Source organism: Mercenaria mercenaria, chromosome 11 (assembly GCF_021730395.1).
Source record: "Mercenaria mercenaria strain notata chromosome 11, MADL_Memer_1, whole genome shotgun sequence".
NCBI classification, from domain to species: domain Eukaryota; kingdom Metazoa; phylum Mollusca; class Bivalvia; order Venerida; family Veneridae; genus Mercenaria; species Mercenaria mercenaria.
The window spans coordinates 11,888,856-11,914,677 of record NC_069371.1 but is presented as its reverse complement, the minus strand read 5'-3'; the positions used below and the strand labels follow the sequence as shown (position 1 = coordinate 11,914,677).

General features: G+C 33.5%; 1 protein-coding gene across 3 annotated transcripts in view; it reads right to left on the bottom strand.

The window, feature by feature from the left end:
- Positions 1–25,822, bottom strand: part of LOC123532215 (ligand-gated ion channel 4-like) — a 265,041-nt gene that overhangs the window by 118,092 nt on the left and 121,127 nt on the right. For all 3 annotated transcript variants that reach the window (XM_045313598.2, XM_045313597.2, XM_045313596.2), the window contains exon 3: positions 17,161–17,220. The gene's annotated coding sequence lies outside the window, so the exon portion shown is untranslated. The remainder of the gene's footprint in view (positions 1–17,160; positions 17,221–25,822) is intronic.

The following is a 25,822-nucleotide window of genomic DNA, read 5'->3' as shown; positions in this document are numbered from 1 at the left end:
TACATTTTTCATAACGTTGTCTCAACACGATTGAATTAATGGTTTGAAAATATACTTTGTTGTAAATGTTGTCTACGTTTTCTATGTTAAGGAATGAAAAATTTAACACGTCATCTTTTGCTTAGCATATAAAAGAACTTTAGTATGTACAGTCGTAAACATTAGCAGCTTAATGATGAAATATAACGCAGACTAATCTAATGGAATTTTGACATTATATTTCTTTCGACGACCAAACATTTGAGATTTCAAACAATGCATGTCACAGACAAGCTCTGAATTATGAATTAATTTGTTATCATAGTGCATACCTAAGATAAAACAATAACTAATAAAACAGTTTTGTGGGAAAAACTGCTGCATGACACTTTGGCAAATATAATTGTTCAGTTACAATGGCGAATAGCGATTTTTATAAATTGTATTTGCTAAAATCTTCAAACGATATTTAGAATATATATAAAAATATATATTTTGAAACTTAAAAGTGATATTCTTGTAAACAAACTTTAACAATATTATCGTTTTATCTACCTTGTTACCTCTCGGAAGAAATATTCCACCATAGAAGAAGTGGTACTTAAGCATACTATGTTTAATACGTAATGGGCAGTAACTTAGGGAAAAAAATCATCCGACCGAAACACGAAAGAATTCGCATTTCCTTTTCAGAGTTAAGATTCCTAAGAAGTTTCGATAAATATCATATTGTTGTTGCTGAGATATACACCGGACAAGAAATGGTACTATAATATACTAATGTTGAATAACCAAAGGGCAATAACTCAGTGAAAAATCAACCGACCGGAATACGAAGACAATATGCGCATCTCCTCTTGAGAGTAAAGCTTCCTATGAATATTCGATAAATTCTATTCAAAGGTTGCTGAAGAATACTCCGCACATAAACATGGTTCACAAGTATACAAATGTTGAATAATCGCAGAGCGATAACTCAATAAAAATCAGCTGACTGGTAAATGAAGATAATATGTGCATCTCCTCTTGAAAGGGAAGAGCCTATGAAGTTTCAAATTCCAACTAGTGGTTGAATAATACTCCGGACAAGAATTGCGGGAGGGACGGACGGAAGGACGGACGACTATATACTTCGCCTTCAGGGAGCATAATAAAGACAATTTCTGAAAGTCAAATTCTTGTGTAGCCTCAAATCGTATTGACGCATGGAAGCTTATGAGAATTTAATTTTAATTTTAACTGAAAAATCAGAGGCCTAAATGGCCTGAGTCGGCTAATGATTGATGTACTGACAGTATAGTCTACCAGTTTCAGTTTGTTTTTAGTTTTTTTCTTAAAATTTCATACCACAGCTCGATATTTACCCAAAATATTATATCCGGATACGATTACACTTTTCTCCAGTTTGAACAATATATTTTACAAATTGTGATGATACGAAGACATTTAGCAGCAATTGGCAGTATCTGACATTGAAGTTTACGGTTAAATTACCTCTTATTTAAATCTTTTCATAAAAAAGTTGTTTCGTTTCGCCAAACATAGACGATCTACTTTCGATTTCAAAAACTACAAGAAAATACAATTTAATGTTTCGCCGATTTGTTTATTTCTCGAAAAATAAGAATTAAAATCATTTTTCATATCAGTAGTAACTAAACAAACCCGTAAGAGCTTCTTCTTCCGATAATTTATCCGTTTACTGACTGCAAAATTCAACCCATGCAAAGTTTATAGAATTCATACGATGCGTGTTTACGTTCAATGTAGGAGAATTAAGGCTGATCGGCTATGTTACCTAACGCATCCAGACGATTCAGATTTTGTTTTTAAAAAAGCATTGTGTGCGTTTCTTTTATTTTATATACGTTTTTATACGCTTAGAAATTATTAGACATGCGTATTTGCATTATTTCTATACGTAATTTACGCTAATACGCATCTTATCTGGAGCCCTGCTGGAAGTATTTTTTGTCTTTCGCTGGATGTTACCCAAGCTTTGTAAGCCTGCGCAATTCTTAAAATGCACATTTACGCTTAATGAGTTACATTCGAGAATTGCACAATTACAAGTCATAGCAAAGGGAATTGACACAACTTAACTTCATTCATGCAGTGAACTGTTTGAAGTTTGAGAAATCTAATGGAACTACATCCCTTCACTGTGTTATTTGGTCCGTTTAGAGAATCGTTGGATAGCAAGGACTCGTCAAAAGGCTTTCAGCCTATAGCCGACTCAAAAACAGTCCAAAATTGGAATTATGTCTTTTTAGCAACTGAAACTTATCAAGAAGATAAGCATGTGAGAGAGTATGTACAGTTTCCTCAACTAGAGGTTGTTTTTTACGTAAAACTAATGTGTCCGACCACTTAATTGTACCGTACAGGAATTGTAAAATGACACGAATTAACAGTCATATCACTGAACCATAGCATTACAATGATAAACACTACTAGGTGTGGCAGTGGCAACTCCTTTTTTGGTTTGGTGGAATTCCAACTAGTGTTACAGGAGAAGTAGCACAGATCAAAGACAGATCAAGGTTTATGGCTCCGCTGAAAACCATTTAATCAGAATATAACAATAATATGGACATTTATGCTACATATAAATCACTTGTGAGGTTTGGTGAAATTCAGCGTAATAGTGTAACCATTACTTTGCTGAAAATCACTGAAGCCGACCATGCCGTTAATATGCATAATAAGACTTGGCACTAATCACGCCTGTAAATTTTGTTGTAAATCCACAAAATCTTATAAGAGAAGTGGCTAAGACATCGTAAAATGAACAATGGGCCACAACTTTGCTAGAAAACATCAAATTGGAACATACTGACGATATGCACAACTAGGTTTGGCAATTATCAATTTGCATGGACAAGGTAAACTACGCCATATCAAGGGCCATAACTTCACTGAAAAAGGGGAAAAAAGGAACATGCCGACAACATGCACATTGAAGCTTGATACTGATAACTCCCGTAAGGTTAATAAAAGAGAAGTGGACGAAACTTAAAATGTGACGAATAAAGGGCCATTACTCCACTGAAAATCATCGAACCGGACAATGCCGACGACTTGCACAGTAAAGCTTGATAATGGTCTCTCCTCGGAAGTTCTGTGTAAATTCCCCCTGTTGTGTTGGAGGAGTTGCGTGGATAAACTTTGTGACAGACGGACGGACGAATAAACGGACTGACAGACAGTACAAACCCCACTACATGTGGGAGATATAATAAAACAAGAACGGAAACATTTTAGTCTGCGCCTTAGTATTCAAAGTATTCAATTTGCTTTAACATTTTATAGCATATTTAAAAGTATGAAATTTGGCTGAGCTGTTTGTAGCACGTTCTTGCAAAGTGTCATATAATATATGCTTATTTGAGTTAATGTTCAGAAAGCTGTATTTTCTTTGCTGCAAATTCTAAAAATCGTTTTCGAAAACGCTGTTACAGGAATAGGGAATATAGCATCGTCTCTTATTCTGTTAGAAGATATGTATGACAGCGGTGGCATACAAGGACAAAAATCTTTGATTATACCAAATAAAATCTGGAAAGTAGATCCCTCGGAAGCACCGAGAACAAAGCAGACAGTGAAAATTGCAGACTCGGTTTGATTGAGTCTGTTCATGAGCAGTAATGGAAAATGCAACACTGCCCACGCCCCCTAGCACCGGCTTAAGCAGTATTCAATCTTCAAATCTAAATGAGTTGAAATCAATGATCCCGAAGAACCAGGAAATATAACAACACTGAGATGAAGTCGGGGCGACTTTTACGGCCGCCTCACAGCACTTAACACCCGCTGTTGTGAAGTAAATAAAATCTGGAATGTAGATCCCTCGGAAGCACCGAAAACAAAGCAAACAGTGAAAATTGCAGACTCGGTTTGATTGAGTCTGTTCATGAGCAGTAATGGAAAATGCAACACTGCCCACGCCCCCTAGCACCGGCTTAAGCAGTATTCAATCTTCAAATCAAGTGATAAAGATGCATATGGTACTTATTATTGCCTATTGAGAATGTCTCATGAAGCCCCAAGGGAAATAGCTGATAAAGCTGCAATAGCTGTTGAGACACAAAATAGACGATATTATATCAGACCATCATTTGACTGCAAATACTATGTAAGTTTGTGCGAATTGATTGAACAGTATGTCCCAAGAGAATGTTTATGTATTATGCAAATGAAGCGTCAATAATTGGAGCGTTCACTCTGGTTTTTCATCACAACGTTGTTTTCCATTTTATAATACAGCAGAATTTCTGAACATATTTGGCCATGTGTTATGCATAAATATTCCATATTTGCGAAACAAAACTGAAAGATGTTTTGGACTCACAGGAATTCTGTGTGTACACCAAGTTAGGCTTTAACATTAAGGTTATAATCTAAACGTTTGGTTCACGTTTGGAAATTGAAAGATAGCAGTTAATCTTTGGAAGATTTCAGCTGAAAGCCCCTTAGCATTTAATCATAGTATTGTTTATTATATTTCAATACTAGGATATATACTATACTATATACTATATATATCGGTGACCATAATACAACTGTATAGCTGTGGAATATTTATCAATTGTGGTGCGCTTAGAATCTATACATTGTATAAAGGAAATGTTTTAGACTACGTATCTTTGAATAGCGGGATTTATTTCAAGAATCAACTATATGTATCATCCCTAATTACAGCATAATATATTCACAAATGGTATGACTTCATGTCATCAAGCTGGCTTACGAAAGGTCGCTGGTTCTACTCAGGCATCCTGTGAAAAAATGCATGGAGGGGCATCTGAGGTTTTCCTCCACCATCAAAGCAAGAAAGTCGGCATATGACTTGTAATAGTGCCGATGCGACGCTAAACCCAACAAAATATAAACAAAACAAGAGGACCATGATGGTCCTGAATCGCTCACCTGCCCCATATGACCCAGTTTCGAACAGAGTATGACGTCGTTTTTTCTATTATTTGACATAGTGACCTAGTTTTTGAGCTCATGTGACCCAGTTTTAAACTTGACCTAGATATTATCAAGATACAAATTCTGACCAATTTTCATGAAGATCCACTGAAAAATATGGCCTCTAGAGAGGTCACAAGATTGTTCTATTTTTTGACCTAATGACCTAGTTTTCGACCGCACGTGACCCAGTTTCGAACTTGGCCTAGAAATCCTTAAGGTGAACATTCTGACCAATTTCCATGAAGATCCATTGAAATATATGGCCTCTATTGAGGTCAAAATGTTTTCCTATTTTTAGACCTAATGACCTAGTTTTTGACGACACGATACTCAGTTTTAAACTTGACCTAGATATCATCAAGGTAAACATTCTGACCAATCTTCATACAGATCTCATGAAAAATATGGCCCATAGAGAGGTCACAAGTTTTCTATATTTTTATATCTACTGACCTAGTTTTTGACCGCACGTAACCCAGTTTCGAATTTGACGTAGACATTATCAAGATGAACATTCTGACCAATATTCATTAAGATCCATTGAAAAAAAATGGCCTCTAGGGAGGTCACAAGGTTTTTCTATTTTTAGAACTACTGACCTAGTTTTGGAACGCACGTGACCCAGTTTTGAATGTGACCTAGATATCATCAAGATGAACACTCTGACCAACATTCATAAAGATCCCATGAAAAATGTGACCTCTAGCGTGGTCACAAGCACAAGTTTACGGACGCACGCACGAACGGACGGACGTCGGACGCCGCGCGATCACAAAAGCTCACCTTGTCACTTTGTGACTGTTGAGCTAAAAAAGGTATGAAAATATCGCAAGCATTAATCTCTCATGGGATGTGTGCACCCATTGAGTGTATTATATACTGACTAAAGGATAGGGATAGGTTTCATGTAGGTTTATATTGTACAATTCAATGCTTGTGTACGATCAAAGTGGGAGAATTAATGCCGACAATGGGAGCATGTCATGACCACACTTTCTGTTCTGACTTAACGTCATTGCCCGTTATAGTGTAACATATACCTTTCAATGACGTTGCAAATTTCCAGAACATTCGGACTTATTTTAATCGGCATGTTTTATTATAATTTATACGACACAGAAAGTATTTTACAACTGTAAAAATTGTCGATTAAGTACAAAAGTAAATACAAGATCAAATAGAAATAGCAATGCTCCATGAACACAACCTCGCCTATTAAATGAAACCCCACTGCAGCACAGTATCTACGTGTAAATGACTGATATTTACACAAAATAACAAAGAGACAGTATAACTAGAAATACATTCTGCATGCCCACGGGCAGAATGTCGAGCCCGCCAGCACGTTTAGCCTCTAAGTGTGACCTTGACCTTAGACCTAGGGACCTTATTCTTGTGCATGACACTCCGTCTCATAAAGGTAAACATACATGCAAAGTTACATTAAAATCCCACCAAGCATGAAAAAAGAAATGCTCCGGACAAACTTCAATTTGACCTTTGACCTCCAACTGTGACCTTGGCCTTTGAGATAAGAACATGGGGTTTGCGCAAGACACTCCTTCTTGTTCAGGTTAACATTCAAGCCAAATATAAACAAGATTAGTCCATGCATGTCAAAGTTACGGTCCGGGCAAAATCGGACGCACGCACGCACGGACGCATGGACGGACGAATGCACATACACCGACCCGCGAAAGTGACGACTACATTGAGCTCACCGCAAGCGGGCCCGACAACAATCATACACCAAGAACACAAGCAAATAAAAGATACAGTGGTGGAAATGTAATATAAAATAAATGCGTTTAAAATTGTTTAAAATTAAATGGCGGGAAATCTGAAACTTTCCTTAGAGTTTAATCGTGTAACTCTTCACTGTGTGTAAGATCGAACACGGATAAAACCGATAAAACCAATATCTGTATTCTTTTAACATACATATCAAGCATAACGCTTACAAAACTGTACATAGTAATAAATATAAATTCACAGTAAAAGAACAAAGCAATATAAACAAAAATAATTAAAAGGATGGTGGATTATATTGGAAAACGCTTGAATATCGACCGGTAAGTCAAAATATTCCAACGCACCGGTTCGTTCTGCAGACGGCAATAATGTACTAAATCAGTTATCGTGCACACATGAGCAATGAGCGAAACAACTCAAGCTATGAAATCTCTTTTCTATGACCAGAATAGTTATTCTATATTTGCATTGAGCATGCTATTTTTTTCTTTGAAATCTACAGCCGGCTTATAGGAACCAGTAAAGACATTGTCGTCAAACGACCCACTCTATTGCTGTATCTTTACATTTCTTTCTGCTTTACAAGTGACATTCATTGACACTTTATGAGCTTCAAGATTCTTTCAATCAACGTGCATAGAAAAGTATAATTTCATGAGAACACATGTTTTGAATTTGATGTAATTATTGATTAATGTTTCTTTTTCATAGGAAGCTAGTTTGTTTAAGATGGATGTTGTACGCTTCAATATATTAATTTCCAACAAAAGTGGTTAATTATGCACGATAATGTAAACAATTCCCGAAGGAACAGGGATATAAGGACAACTGAGACATAATTGATGTGTTACCTAGCTTTTTTGCCTTTCAGTGATACGTTAAGTGTTTTGTAAGATAAACTAATATACAGAAAAAGGTTTACTTGTCAGCATTTTCATTTAAAAGTATCTGTCTTTATTTTTTAAAAAGTACATGTAATATTTTTGAAGTATAAATAACAAATTAAACGTACTTTCTACCTGGATAATTGATGTGTTTCCATTATGAGCCACTCAAAAATTAATTTCCATCAAATATGTAAATGTTCTAGACAGACATAGTGTGTTTCTAATTAACAGTTCTGTTTCAATAGAATCTGCATAAATTATAACAACTTTAGTATGATGGATAATAACAAATCTGTAAACGTGAAAATAGAAATAAAAGAAATGTTGAAAGATGCCACGTTTATTTGACATGAGCATTTCTTTTACATCAGAAGCCACATGTTTAAAAAGTTATGACAGCTTAATGTGTCGGTCGAAATAAAAAGAACTACTGAAATATTTTCACTTCTCCGAAGTTAAAAACCGCAGATGCAAGATAAATATCATCGAACTGGCTATCTTTAGACTAACCCAATTGCTGTCCGACATTTACTCAATGCATTAAGGTATGTAATCGTATAATATATTTGAACTCAGGTTGAACAACAATATACGAATGTATATTTTCTAGATATAAGACAAACATTATTCAAAGTCTTAGTCAAAACTTTCATAAAATTGTGGAAGGACTTTGGTCTCTAACCGTATGCAACCGTATGCAACAAGGCAAATGTATGTTTAAGTTTTCAGGATAAAAAAATGCTTGGACTCAGTCCTGATATATTGTCTGGACCTTTCGGACCATGGAGAACATTCATATTTATTGAAATAGAATTCATCTGGGGGGTTAAAGTGTTGCATATTTCATTATCTCTCATGAACAATTTCAACCAAATCGTTAAATGCTTCATATTATTATTATTATACCAGATTTATATAGCGCCCTTTTCATGATCAATTTCACGTTCAAAAGTGCTTTACATAGTTCAAATGCAGCCACACAGGGCGCATAATTCATCCACTACTAGTACAGACACAGAGCGATCTGACCAGAGGGACAGAGTGAGACAAAGCCCCCACGACAGAGAGATCAGAAATCAGATACAGGCTTGTCCAGCTAACTTACCCTAGCTCGTTGCGAATAGACAGCCTGGTTCTTTAACTTGCCTAGTGTATAGCACTGATACACGCTAGGATTGCCTGGGTTCCTAACCAGTACACCTCCAGTTGGGTGGGAAACACTGAAAAGCGTTTCTGAAAATTCCCGAGTAGCTGCCGGGGATCGAACCCCCGATCTCAGGATTGGAAGGCCAGTGTGCAAACCACTGAGCTATCCGTCCACCATTCAAACGGAGTTTTTTTTTAACAGATTTTATAAATTACTATGCATCTTTACGTATGATCTATCAGACTGAACTAAGGCTGTTTGCATGTAATAGATGGTATTATTACATTTCATTAAACTATTTTTGTGATGTACTGTTTAATAAATAGACACGATTCACATTTACATAAATGCTAATTTAAATTAGCATAGAATATACAGTTCAGTTCTTGAAATATTTATCGACAACAATTATTACCAAAATGTTGATTAGTATTTCCAAATAGTAAATTTAGCAAATTTTTGGTGATAATGACGTATTTAGGTTTTGGCTTTCTGATGTGTGTTAAAACTATCTTACGACGAGTGTAAGCTGCAGCTAGTTGAATGGCCCAGTACCCAAAACCTTCCGGGTGACGCACACATGTTGTTTGTCACTTCTGATTTTCTTCTGTATACTAGTTTTCAAAATCGAGAGAGGCACTTTTACTGTTACTGAGAAATTGGAAATAAACTTTTAGAAAAGTTGCTTTTTAGCTAGGCAATCGGTACATTAACACTAAAATTGCATTATAAACTACCTAATTATACATAGTAAAAATCGATCTATATGAGACAAAACCTGATATATAAGGTTTACATACAATATTTTGACCCATCTCCTATAATTTACCGCTACAGTTTCTGTCTATGGCTGGTCTACTTTGCGATATATGGATCTGGTTGTGTTTGCTGTGTTCTGTGCTTACAGTAAATCTACCCTTACCTTTTAATGTCTATAGGCATTTGACGGTCTGTATCATTACCGATTTATAAGCTGTGTGTGATCTTAACCGAGAAAGGGACGGGAGGGAATGTGAATGGTGTTAGCCAGCAATATTGTCCCGTACAAACCAAATACTTTCCTTAACAAATAACTAAATATCTAGGTTTAATTAAAGTAACCGATTGTTTTCTCGTATAATGCAGCTTATTCCTCCATTTGCTAGTTTCCTTTACAATACGATATTTGGATCAATTTCGCGAGTGAAGCATATGCTTGTCCTCACTCACAAAGTTGATGGAAACAAGACACTGCTCCTATGCATGTGCTGTACGGAACTTAATAATTCTCATGTAACAATCTAAGACACGATTTTCAAATGAATTTTAAAGGTTTTATAAGTACGGTCTCAGACAAATATAGGAGCGGAAATTCAATACATATTTCATTTCAATAGTTTACTTAAACTAATTGCTTAAGCTTAATTTGCATTGCTTTCAGTTTTAAAAGATATATGTACCATTGGGCGTATTGAAAACAGAAAAAATCTATCACGTGAACAGTGAATTTTGAAATATACATGCGAGAATTTATATGAAAACAAATTTCTTGCAGAAATGTAATATTGGAAAACCTTGACAATTTAGAACAAACTAATTCTGATTACCGTTGAGCTAATTTTCCCTGAAAATACAAATCCCTGAGATCGCATACTTTCTTCAGACACTTCTAGCACATTGTGATTGTTTAGGTTATAATAAGTTCACTCGCATATTTATCTTCGAAATCTTACTCTATTTACATATATTAGCACATGCTTCCATTGTGAAGTACAACCGTAGAAGTCAACATACAGACATGCGTAAAATGACCTTTGTATGCACGTACACGTTGTTTCATGTATTTTTTGCACAACATAGGCTTTGAAACTGTAAACACGGTATAATTGCAAAGTAAATTCTTTCAAAGTGAAATATTTCGAACAAATTAATAAGCAAATCTAGACAGCATTTATAAAAACATGTACAAACAAACATTGATAATAAAATAACTGATTCATCTCCTATAATGGCTGACTGAAGTATAAGGCGCAGGATCTATATTTCAAGAAATAAAAAAGCGTACGAAGATGCCACATATACTTTGACAGGAACATTTCTCTGGTATCAGAAAGGTATTGAGTGCCTGTTTAAATCATTGTAACGTAATGTGTCTTTGGCAACGGAAGACATGTCTGCGAATTTCTATAAAAACATTTGTTTGAAAAATGGAGCTGTTTACATTACATTTCATCTTCTGGTCAATGAGTGTATTTTAGAAGTTTGTAATTATATAATCATACTTACTATGTTTTATGCCTCGGATTGATATTATTGTAAATATAATCTTATGTGTTGCAATGTTTGTCATTCAATACCTGTTACAGAATGGGGGTCGCTGGCTGACAAGATGAATAAATGTCTGTATATCAGTGCACTTCATATCGAAATAAAGTATAAAATTCGCAGATCTGTTTTAGCTTAAAATCGGCTGATTCCATGTTCTACTTTTGTAAAATTTAGTGTACAATCTCCGATCTTATTTGTTTGTAAGATACTTTGTATGCTTTTCTTTCTTTTCTTTGTTCTTTTTTCATGTGTGACTTCAGGTGTCTCTAGGTATTGGTGCCTGTTTACAAGTAGTTTCATCTTCACAAGGAATATGAACATTTTATGTTTTCGCTGAATATATGCTTTCTCTATATTGAAATGTGTTTTCGTGGAAATTTAAAACAAAAACCCCCAAAATAATATATAACCTTTAACTTTTCTGACAAAACTTATATTTTTCATAAAGATCGTCCTTGGTAAAGGTATTTTGAGTGTTTGTATTTTATATACTAAACTTATTTTCGACATTTCTAAATGTTTACATTTATATATGAACTTTAGATATCGAAATCAACTAAAACTATATACCCTTGAAGATAAAAAGACGTCAAAGAGATTTTATACGAAATACAATTATTAAGCTATACATTTTCTGTAAACTTACGAACGTAATTTGTACTTGGCATAATTCTCAATGCGGACGTAAATGATACAGTCACGCTTGGCATATATTGTAAAATATACAGACATTGAAACACATGTTTTGACAAGAACATTTTTCTCATGTAAGACCAGCAGGTGGTCAAATATCAGCACTGATAATGAATCATTAATAACATGTGATTTTAAAATTGTGCATCTGGAATTATAACAATATTCAGCAAGGTACCAAAACAGCAGAAGCAAGTTCTTACAAGATTCTGCCGATAAACTCTCAGATATATAATGGTATTAGATAACATTCACAAATATTTCGAACGTATTTTTTCATTCTTATTAATATGAAGTATTTCATATTTATTTTCAAGTTATACGTTCCTTGTCGGAACGGCTTGCAATAAAAAAAACTCTGTTAAAATCTTATAGATAATGGAAATAGAGTCACATCATACACAAACTGACAATACTGCACCAATTCAACTAGTGATTTAAAATAGACTTCCAGATCTAGACAGGATATTACTTTTTTACGATTATGACTGTACTCGATATCCGACTGTAACAGTAGATGGTTTGGAGACTAAAATTTTGCATTTTCATGCTGTTTTCTTTCCATTGCTAAGCATTATAAGGAAGTACTTGTAAACTAAAATGCTTCTTATGTGTACACTCAAGCAAGAAATCTATATCTGTTGTAATAAAAATATCTGTCAGAAAAATATTCACTGTAGAAAAATACAACTATCATGTAAATAACAATGTCACAGTTACCGATTTCACAAATTACAGTGCATTTAAATCATTGGTAGAGCTTCAGACTGACAGAACAATGCTAACAATAAGGGTTTTCTGCCACAATGTATCACACAAATCCATCATGGATGCCTTTCGCACATCTGACTTGAACAACCACGATTTTCACATAATTCTATTCCGTCGAAAACAGCATTTAGAATGAAAATACATATTTTAAAACAATCTGATGTCGTGGAAAAAGGATAAGGCGGAATATTGATAGAGATCCATCAATTAAAAGCAATAAATGAATAGTCGAAATAAGAATTGATTATAGCAGGAAAAAATATTGATTATCATCATATATTAAAAGATTAAACTGAATCAATAATATTATTTCTGGTCTGTCAACTGAAATGCATAATCTTGTTAAAATATTACACAATGTAAACACTGTCTAGAAACAAATCTAAGACAGCAACATTGCAATTTGTTATTTTCTTATCTGTGTCTAGAAGAATTGGTCAATTTGATGCTTATCTCCACACGCTCAGTTTTATGATCATGTGACCAGAACAGACACATTATGTGGAAATCTGATCACTTGCTTCCCGTTTATCTATTTCTATTTTTCCATCATTAAGAAAGTCTGAAGAATATGAATGTTCTATTATACGCTCTCTTTCTAAATCTTGTACAATAGGTACGAACGAAAGCAAGAAAAATATGTAAATGTAATTGTTTGGTATTCATTGGCTTCCCAGAATTGTGCTCAAGGATATGATATATGATACTTAGAGGTCTACGAATTAATGGTTGTACTGGTATTGTAAACAACGAAATGATTGTATTGTATATTTCGAAATTTTGCGTTGTTCTGTTCCATTCAGTAACCGTCTGATGAAATGTGGTACAACTGAAACAATAACACCTACGTGATCAAAAAAATGAAAGTTACGAAGTCGAGACAGGATTGGAACAAACTATATCTATCAGACTAGTATATCTATCAAGTGCATTATCGCACAACGACAGAACATTTTAAGATATCTTAACATCTTGAAAGATACGCGAAAAACTATTTCTCTTATTACTGTTGCGAATAATCTATGGTAATGACAATTTGGTATTTTTGCAATGTTAGTCCATACATCTTTTATCATTATATCATAAGCTTAAGAATTATAAAGGAACAAATACTCATTCTACTGATTTTTTTCTTCTCCTTTTTGTTTCATTATAACTTGATTCGAAACTGACACATTTTAGAAGACAATACACGCCTAAACTATTTTATATATATTTCAGATATCAGCTAGTATTTTGCACTTTAAGAAGGCAGTGACTAAAAATTAAAAACAAATAATTCGAAACCAACTTCTACTAACAAATCTATTTCTTATATAACATTAGTAAAATTGAAAACAATATAAGAATGTTTTTTTATCAGACAATAAGTGTTCTATTCGTTTCAGATTCTCATCTTAATTCAGAAATTTGCTTACATAAAACTATTGAAAAGAATGTTAAATGTATTGAAATCATTACTTTGAAATTTTGTCAAAACTAACAAGGTAAGTATAGAAAACATACATTGTCACTTGAAACATACATATGTTCACGTGTATCTATTTTTTCACCTCAGCTGAGAAAGTTATAAATCAAAATCTATGTATTCTTATAGATTCTGTATTAAAATTATTCAATAAAGTAGATATACGAGAGTGTGAACTTAAAATTTTCATTTTTGATATAAGTCGTGAGCAAGTTAAGTGTTTCGACTAGACTCGTTTCTATGCTATTCGTCTAACTAAAGGTACATCTCAGTAACATGTCCCCGCCAGACAGTTTTGTAACGCACTATGCATTCTTTTATTTCAGGAGGTCATTTGGTTTCCCGATATATTCATTGCTTCTTTGTCAATTCATATAGCTAAAGAAAGCGATAGCCATACATTTATGTGTTCAGCCACTGCTCTTCGAAGATTCTTGAAACAGTACTTAAAGTCGCAAACGCAATCAGTGCACTGCAAATATCACTAGTAAATGTAATATAGGTCAATTCAATGCCCTGAAAGTGATATTACTGGCAGATCTCAGAAGAATATTGATGTTTTATTACTGGTCTCTTTAAAATTTCAGCTTCGGCAGTCGGTCGTATTTTTGAAAGTAACGAAACAGGGTATAAAAGAACATGTCTCCATACGAGCATTACAATATAAAAAAAACTTCTAAAGCAAATAAATCGCATAATTAATTATCAATGAAAATGATCGATTTATATTACTCAAGTATGCTCACGTTCACTTAAGGTTTGTATATAAACTGCAGTTCAATACCCTCTAAAGTCATTCAACCACTCTTCATATTTGATATAGTGCAAGAAGCTTTTCATATATTACAAATACTTAGAATTCTCAGCTTTACTTTGCTTATACGTTATTTATGCAATCACTCACAATTGAAATAATCTCCTGAATTTCACAAAATGACATAAATCTAAAAGCATGCCCAATTGAAAAACAAACAACCAAAAAACTTTAAGAAACAAGAGGATTATGATGACTCTGGATCGCTCACCTGAGTAATATGAGCCACATATTTCAAATGTCAAACTGATGCTCAAATAAGTAGGTCACATTCATGGTCACTGAAAGTCAGTGTTAAGATCGGTGTGCAAAACTGTATATGTCATCCAGATTTCAAAGCTGTATCTTAAAAAACAAAAAAGTAGGTCAGTAGGTCAAGGTCACAGTCAAGTGACCCCTAATTACTTGGGGTCATTAGGTAATTATAATTAAACAGTCTAGGAAATATGATCAGATAATTTTTTAAGTATTTTTCCTATATAACTCATATACAAATTTGAACAATCTTGCTAGAAAACCACTAGGCAATGCTACATACCTAATATCAAAGGCTAGGCCTTGAACTTTCAGACAAGAAGAATTTTAAAGTTCTTTCCTATATAAGACTATGTAAAACTTGGGACCCCCAGGGCAAGGCCTCTTTTTCACCCTAGGGACATAATTTGAACAATTTTGGTAGAGGACCACTAGGCAATGCAACATATCAAATATCAAAAGCCTAGGCCTTGAAGTTTCAGGCAAGAAGACTTTTAAAGTATTTTTTCCTACATAAGTCTATGTAACTTGGGTGAGGACCCCTAGGCAATGCAACATATAAAATATCAGAAGCCTAGGTCTCGTGGTTTCAGACAAGAAGATTTTTTTTTAAATACTATATCAGTCTATGCAAAATTTGTGACCCCCGGGGCGGGGCCTCATTTCACCCAAGGGTAATAATTTGAACAAACTTGGTGAAGAACCACAAGGCAATGATACATAACAAATATCAAAAGCCTAGGTCTTGTGGTTTCAAACAAGAAGATTTTTAAAGTTTTTTTCTATATAAGTCTATGTAAAACTTGGGACACCCGGGGCGGGCCTCTTTTCAACGCAGTGGCATATTTGAACAATCTTCATAGAGAACCATTAGATGATGTCACATGCCAAATATTAAGGCTATATGCCTTTCATCTTTTTTTCTTCCGGTTGCCATGGCAACCAGAATTTTGTGCGGAATTCAATTCTTTGAACAAATTTTGAATGGGACCGCCCAAGGTACATCCAGGCCAAGTTTCATCAACTTCCACCAAATGGTTTTAGTTGAGATATTGTTTAAAGGTGAGCTAAAAAACAACACAACAAAATGCACTATTTTAGCAAAACGAATTTGTCGTCACTTAATAGTAACCAAATTTTAAAGTAAATAAAGTAATTTTGAAGCATAATGTCTGCATAATAAGCTTTAGATTTTTCATGTTTAATTATCCCATGGAACAAGTTCTCAGTGTAAGATGAAACCTTAAACTGGCTTAATGTGAAAGCAGTGTAACCCTTGCACATTTGTAAAGTATCATAAATAACATCTCGGATAAGAAACTCAGTGGAATTTGAAACATTTGGGATACATACATAACTATAACACGATCACTAAAATATATGAAAGTCTTTCACGTGCGTCATTACATATTACAAAAGTTTATTTTATGTTAATTAATTAGCAATCATGTATTGGATTTTCTATGCATCAATTGTTTGCTACTTCAATCGTAAAAAACTACAGTATTTCAACAGTTCCAAATTATATATATATTAATGTAACCATTCCAACCAACAGGTAGCAAATATAACAATATGGGAACATTTTTTCATAATTACCTCTTTTACTACATACGGGAAATTAGAAAGAACTTAAAGAGAGCGATCTGTAATGAGTGCAGATTTCAACCTTCCAAAGGACAATTTTACGTATTCATAAGGACATTTAGAGCCATTTAGTGATAATACTTTGAGGTTGTAATGTTAGTTTTTTCTCATTTCTCCTAACAGCCTTTGAGCTAAAAAACAACAAAATTTCATATTTCTGTAAAATTGATAGATTTATGATCATTACAGTTCAATACTGTGAAATCATAAATATTTGTATAGGAAAAAATTTTCGTGGGTTTTGTTGAGTGTGTGGTTCCGTCAATCCATGCAATCAAACTAGTCTCATTCATATAAAATTCGAAAGTTAAAATCCGCGAATTCATATTCCCGCAAAATAGCCGTGCTGACCATAACCGCAAATACCTTGCACACAATATTAAGCGATACTACAGTACTTCTGTAAATTCACATATATCATTAAAATACTTTTTACAAGAGGAGAAACAGACATACAACTTACCAAGTGGTGTAGTAATACGCTAGGAGCTCTTTCAATTTATTATACTTCTGTACACTAGTACTGAAAATATAGGTAAAACTGCAAATATTAGTAAATATAGCAAATAAGTTGGATGTGAGTAAATCTATATTTATCAAATGATAAAGTCCCTATTAAGACAAACAATACTTTTTTGTCTGGAAATACACCATATACTTATCTGAATGCAACATGGCAAGTGTAAGAACATATATCACGCAAAGAAAGTTTAGATGCACTTCTTTTGCCTACGAAATGTTTCCAGCACATTTATGCATACATTTATTTCAAATAGTGCACGAAATTAGCGTCAAGATCAAAATGTGGCTCGGTTACATTGATTCGTCATTTATGCAGGGTATGCCAAGGTGCGGGCATTCCGAAGAGATTATCGCATGCTTCGTGTTTGCATTCCTCAATTTTTTAATTTGTCCTCTGGCGTGGAGTGGGAATCATTACGGGTCTACAAGGAGAAAAGAACAGTTTGGAATTGTTGTTGGAAAGTTTTACAACGTCGAAATTGCACGATGCATGATTGATTAAAGACACTTGTGACTGTAATAAGACATTACGACATCATTATATGATTACACCTGGATTGAGAAAGACATATTGACGGATAGAAAGATACTAGTTGAAAGGTATGCCAAATATTTTTGATCACAGAGGAAATAAATCATTGACTTGACAGATGCATTTTGCATTCTGCCGAAACTTTGTGCCAATATTAACTGTAACAGCTCCTGATGTTTGACGGATCTTAAGACGGTATGAACAAAAATCAATTTAAGTAAGGTCAAGCTTTATATTTAAAATTTCTCATATTGTACTTTAAAGAATCATTAAAGAGTCACTATTCTATTTGATTATGATTATTTGCAACTGTGCAACATTTTGTATATGGACCCGTAATGACTATCGTCAATTTCCGTTAAATAACGTATTGTTAGTTTGTGATTTCGGCATTACCCGACAGATTTGAAGTCCAAGTTTGACCTCGAAAAATGCCAGTGTAGGTTACGGAGAATACGTAATCGCGCGGAAATTGCCGAGTTACAATGCGGGCCCATACATTATATCACGGAAATTGCCGATTGACAAGGCGGGTCCATACATTATCTCACGGAAATTGCCGAGTGAGATCATGGGTACTCAATGTCAGATCTGACTTAAATTATGTACATGAAAACATTCTAAATATTCATGGCAGAGGAATATACTATTACATGTTGCTTTGTACAAAAACATATTTCAGCCATTTATGTGTACAAAACATATGAACTTGCATAGCAAATATAAGATATTTTGTTAACCATTTTCACTGTTTTATACCATTGAATAATAGTGTGCTGAATAAGTGATGATATATAATATATCAGTATACTTGAAGATGAAATTAAAAAGAAATTTTATCTTTGTTTCCCAAATTAAAATACGTTCGTTGTAATAAGTTATTATATATGTTGTAACATCTTATATAATCTAAAATATATATAAAATATATACTTGAATATTTAAACTTGCGAAACGTAAACACTGATTGGAAATACGTGGTAAAATGCTTAACACTTATAGTAAAATGTTAAAGATATTCCATAGCGTTTCATATTCTTAAATACCAGCAGGAAAATAAATGAGCATGAAAATTTTTTTCTTGAATTATTTTTCGCAAATCTGTTTTTATTTGAACCAATCAGACGACTTCTTTCAACAAGCATTTGTTGTTGGAAAGTTTTACAACGTCGAAATTGCACGATGCATGATTGATTAAAGACACTGTGACTGTAATAAGACATTACGACATCATTATATGATTACACCTGGATTGAGAAAGACATATTGACGGATAGAAAGATAATAGATAACAAAACATATGAACTTGCATAGCAAATATAAGATATTTTGTTAACCATTTTCACTGTTTGATACCACTGAATAATAGTGTGCTGAATAAGTGATGATACATAATATATCAGTATACTTGAAGATGGAATTAAAAAGAAGTTTTATCTTTGTTTCCCAAATTAAAATACGTTCGTTGTAATAAGTTATTATATATGTTGTAACATCTTATATAATCTAAAATATATATAAAATATATACTTGAATATTTAAACTTGCGAAACGTAAACACTGATTGGAAATACGTGGTAAAATGCTTAACACTTATAGTAAAATGTTAAAGATATTCTATAGCGTTTCATATTCTTAAATACCAGCATGAAAATAAATGAGCATGAAAATTTTTTTCTTGAATGTGTAACAGAAATTCGCTTAGGGAGCACAAATATCGCTTTCATATTCTTAAATACCAGCATGAAAATAAATGAGCGGCATGAAAATTTTTTTCTTGAATGTGTAACAGAAATTCGCTTAGGGAGCATGAATAATTACAAACATGTGAACAAGTCTGTCCGCTGTGGCAGAGAATTAGGTAAAAAATAAACTGTGGAAACAAGCCATGATATTCCTTAAATGATACAATGTGACTAAAGTACTTAATTTTCTAAACGAAGACCTGAGGATGACAAATTCATATTCATCTTTCTGTATATTTGAATTTCTGAAATTGCTATTTTTATTTTTCGCAAATCTGTTTTTATTTGAACCAATCAGACAACTTCTTTCAACAAGCATTTGGCTGAACCATCAAAATAGCGTCAAATGTCAAAGGGTGAGAAAAATGTGCAGTCAGTCCGGGGCTTGGACACGAGACCCCTCGCTTACAGGGCGAGTGCTTTACCGACTGAGCAGCTAACCGGCTGTCTGACACCTTACGCGAGCAACGTGACATATGATTTCTCTTAAAACAAGAGGACTTGGTCGTCATAAGAATTGTAAATGTGAAAACCCAGGCTAAATATAGATTTTTTAAACTTCTACTTTCACTTTCAAAATGTTGACAGCAAGGCTCTGATTGGCTAGCGGAAGGGTAGTCAGAACGACACTATCAATAGCACGTCTTCAGATCCTAAGCGTAGCGTAATTGGAGATGTACTTTAGTCAAATGATATTGCGTACTAGAAATTGACGTGTCAAACGTTGAAGAAATAAATTAAGCTATGTGTGTTTAATTTACAAAATCAAAGTAAGGACATGTTTTAGAGCCGTCAATGGATAACAGCTCAGTTGCAAAAATACTTTTATTTCGAGGAATTTTAGAAATTGACTTAGCTTCACCTGACTTCATTTTTTAAGGATAGCCAAAAATTAACCAGTTAAGAGAATTAGTTAACTAGCTATTTGCTTCCATAATATTAACATTCTTAGGTCAAACCTCTTCGTGTTTTGTATACACAGTCTTCATAGGAGGGAGCTGATTTTAATAATGAAATTGCGCATCTGTCAAATTGTAGGCAAAATAAATGTTCGGCTTTTGTGACCGTTGACTTCAAAATATCTCCGCTTCACCACTCTAGACTCAATCCACATTCTGTGATTGCAATTTCAACTAAAAGACTCACACTTCACCAAAGTTATATCCAGAGTGTTTGGGATTCTTTATCGTCCGTCTCCGTGTGACTTAAAAGCAATGATAAAACAAAATTTAAAAGAAGTTATTTAATATTAAGTTAATCAGTTTTGTTGTACTTTAACCGATTTGAAAGTTTATATAAAACTGTTGTATGCGCAAGATAACAACACAAACATACTAATATATATTTTGTATAAGCTCTTATGTTGGGCAATTTTATGGAATATAGCAATTCATAATTCATTTCATATCTAAAAGTTTGCCACAACTGGCTATTGTTATCAATTCATCAGCAGGATGCAGTTATTATTATTGGAATTTTGATCAATAAAAATTTAGTCTAATGCATTCTAATCATAAATTTTAAAATGTAATAGTATTATTGTATTAAAATATACTAGATAAAAAGTTAACGGTATATTAGCGAAATAACATCGATATCTTCAGTACCTAAATATATTGCGTGAACCTATAGGATGTTTTTCAAAATATTGTAATATAGGCATCCATTTCAAAACAAATCACATCACATTTATTTCAAAGATTTGCATAACTTTCAATAGATATGCTTCGAATGAATAAACAAGATAGATTTCATTTTCAAATCGATTAAACTGTCAACTTACGTTTTCTTTTTAAAGTTATTGACGAAAATATCACTCACAGTCATGTTATTATTGATATGTTTTCTTATGGGTGGAATATGTTTGCAAATAATATAATTATACAAACAGAGGAAATTATGAAAAAAAATGAATTATTCCGGCAATCTGTATGCTTTGTGCGCGGGGCAAGAATTTCAAAATATATTTCTACATGCAGAAGTTAATACGGGTCTGTATATGACAACATAATTATCTTGTTTATTCTCTGTAAAAGTTGTACTTGCCAAGGAATGAATACCGTTAAGCTGGCTGTAATAAAATTGTTGACTCCGACAATAAAAGTGCGGCACTGAAATACTCCTTGAGCACGAAATATGCAAAACGCATATGAATGAAATGGGACGTTACCAACATTATTCTCTCATTAACAGTAAATGTCAGAAACGTTGACGTGTTGCAAGGAAGTTTGTACGTTTTTCAAAGTATTTTGAATCACAGAGAATGGTCCATGCAGATAAAACGTGGTATGCAACACAAAAGGCATATGACTTAAATGGGTTATTACTATAATTGTTCTATGTACTTTTAATACCTGACGACTGATCTAATGATGTAAATTTGTACTATAAGAAACGTATATTACTTATGCAAAGTACTTTGCATCAAATAGGCAATCTATAAATGATATTTGCGTTTGCAGGAAGTTGAAATATGGCAATGGTATAAGGTAAGCTTGCCAAGTTCAAAACTTCATCTGTGACTTTTATTGTGTTTATTTATTTATACAAAAAGAAAGAGTGTAATGTTTAACTCTCCTAAAGCATAGTAATTGTAACTTTGCACAAAAAAACACTACCAAATGAAGAAAAAGAATTGAAATTATTTACTTCATACCTATTTTTCAAAACGTTATGACAAGCATTTTATTGACATAAGCAGCATCTATTGTAAAAAAATGTTGGAACACTTATTAAGGCCAGACTTCCATATAAGACTTGAGGTGGTCTAAATATCTGCAATAATAATGAACCGTATATCATCTTATAATGTGATTGTAAGAAGGTACACCTGGAATAAAGATATAAGTCAAATACAAAACCATGCTAATAGAGATGCTGTTGATAAGAGCGAAGAAATGTATCAATATTTTAGATAGCATACACAAGTATTTCATACATTTTGCTAAGTTATATGGAATATTTCAATTTTTTATGTGCAAGCTATATATAAAGTTTGTCTTTTTCATTTCTGAATATGCCATTAAAATAGAAAATAAAAAAGGTATCAACTGTTCTAAATTTGATGATAAAGGACAGGAGTCAATGGGATATTGTTAGAGATACACTTAAAAAGACATGTATTGCAGCAGCCACAGGAATATGGACAATCAACGAATCAGGTGTATCACAGCACGTGCTAATTATACAATAGTGAGGGTAAAAACAGGTAAACTTGCTTTTAATTTATACAACGTTTTCAACATTGTCTTGTTTATCAGTATCTGATAAACAATCACATTCATCACTGCTGTAGTGTTTTGATTTAGGGAGGCTGCTTTCTTGGAAAATGGCTATTCTTGTAGAATAGTTGTCTTTCTGTATCACTATAGATGATTTAAAAATGCTGTAAACAGTATTACATGTTGCCCATATTGGCACTATTTTGATACGATGATTTCATATATGAACTCTGTAAAAGTTCAGAGAAATTGTTTATAAAACTGATGCAGGTTAAACTATCTTTCAAAAGAGTGCAGAAACTACTAGTATTCAAGTTGAAATTCATAATTGACCATTTGATGGTCGTTAAAAAGCTTTTGCGACTGAACTGTTTTGATATTTGTCTTCTGGCCTGTTTCGTCGGGCCTTTAAGGGTGTTTCTCTTGTTGCTCTGTCTTCTGAAAAGGCATTGAGTACATACGTTTCTGGTTCTTAAGGTTTGTTTTTTATATATTTATACACGAGCATTTTTGTGTTTTACATGCCATGCCTTTTTGTTTCCATTACGTATGTAAGAGATTCACCTGGAGGGGATTACTTTTATTTACACTGTCCCATGTCTTTGGAACATGGTGGGGGTAAGAGTGAGGTTAGGTGCACCATAAACCGGTTTAAGCTCCCCAGTGGTGTTTTTGCCACTGACCGTTCCAAGGCGGTGCCCCACTGTGTTCCTTTGTTTGTTCGTTTCGTCTTACGTGTTGGCTTTGTGTACGTGTGTGTTGTTCGTTTTGTCCTTTTGTGTTGGCTTTGGGTGTGTGTGTATTTGTGTGTGGTGCACGCGTCTGCGTGCTGGGGGTTTCGTTTTGAGGAGGCTACGTTTTTGATGCGTGGCATTCCCTGTTTGATATTTTTCTTTGTTTTTACCTTGTGATGTATTCGATTATAAAATTACATTTAAAATAGCACGAACTTGAACATTAAACTTCAGAATGCAGTTTAACTGAATGACAGCTATTGATTTGCTCATAACAGAGCCGTTCAATAAATATATCTTCTTACGTCCTACAAATGTTGTCATTTCTTTAGTATTAAAACTACAATTTCACCTAGTATTTACATTAACGCATTTAATACCTAAAGTATTTATGTCTATCATATCTAGAAAGTATAAAAACAACTATACACTCACACTCAACAAAATTCCTAATCGGTCAGTTCATATTTGTTTTACTATTTTGTTAATATTGCATATATTTGCACGAAATTTCACATACCGACATTTGAATCAGTACCACAGCTAATTATTAATTTATTTTTGGCGACGCACGGCCAAAATAACCGCATTAGGCGTTCCGACTAATATTGCATATTTTGCACGTGCAGGGCATGTGCACCAACATGCACGTGTTCGTTTACATTTTTGGCATTACTGACGAAAGTCCTACTAGAAAAACACATATCATGGTGAAATTGACACAAGAGCAACGCGATCGAGCTGTCGGAATGTTGCTAGCCGGGATACATTTACCACACGTGTGTAATTATTTTTGCAATTTCAAAAGAATTCTGATATAATTTGTGTGTAGCTGTTACTTTGATGATGATTTCCATTTTAACCTTATTTCCTTTTACAAGAACCTTCAATCGTTGGTTATCTACCATCCGCGCTCTTAGGCGAAATTTAACCAAAGTACAATTCATTTAACTGACCGATTTTGAATTTTGTTGTATAATTCCAATAGCACGGGCGCGTTGCTCTTGTGTCAATTTCACGATGATATGTGTTTTTCTAGTAGGACTTTTGACAATAATGCCAAACGTGTTCATTATCACGTGTATATTGGTGCGCATGCCCTGCACGTGCAAAATATGCTATATTGGTCAACACGCCTAATGCGGTTACTTTGGCATTGAGTCGGTCAAAAATAAATCATTAATTAGCTGCAGTACCTATTCGGATGTCGGTATGTGAAATTTCGTGTAAATACATGCATTATTAACAAAATAGTAATACAATATAAACTGACCGATTAGGAATTTTGTTGAGTGTGCACATATTCGACAGGTATTTTAGAATTTTAAAACGATCAAAAAGTTTGAAAAATTCATTCTGGATACACAGCAGGCACTAAAGAGAATTAATTACCATCATCAATTTTAGGTTGCTCACAGATTGTCAGATTGTAGTTACCCGCAATGTTTCGGCCTTTTTAAGAGTATTCTATGTGAGGAAACAATGTCATATTATTTTGATAATTGTTTATACCATTTTATATGCAGTGATTTGGAATTATACCACTTTAACTATACAAAGAAGATATATGAGGCTTGTTATTCCACTGAGTGACTTGAATATTCTGGTAGTCATAAGCTATATGATCAGTTTATTTCTTTGCAGTGTTCAGTTTTCGACCAATGAGATAAACGGAGTTTATAAGTCATAAAATAAAACATTTTGGTTATGGCATACTTATCAATTCAATTCAAATTCGCATTTTAGGCTAACTTTACGCTTGTTAATCCCTTTCTGTACCTCACGTAGGAACATTCTCTTTTAAAATATTTTGATCCCATTAATAAACTAGGAGTTTCCACTTTTTACAACTGCCGCAGAATGTTATTTATTCTACCACATGTTTCATTATATTGATTGACGTTATGGTTTGAAAATGTACTTTATTGTTAATGTTGTCAATGTTTTCTATGTTAAATAAGAAAACTTCTAACATGTCATCTTTTGCATAGCATATAAAAGAACTTTAGTATATACAGTCGTAAACATTAACCCAGCAGTTTAATGATGAAATATAACGCAGACTAATGGAATTTTGACAGTATATTTCTGTCGACGACCGAAAACTCGGGGATTTCAAACAATGGATGTCACATATAAGCTCTGAACTTTGAATTAATTTGTTGTCATAGTGCATACCTAAGATAAAACAATAACTAATAAAACTGTTTTGTGGGAAAAATTGCTGCATGACACTTTGGCAAATATAATTGTTCAGTTAAGATGACGAATAAAGTTTTATAAATTTTATTTGCTAAAATCTTCAGACGATATTTAGAAAGTATATAAACATATACATTTTGGAAATGTCCTTCAAACACGTAATAGTGAT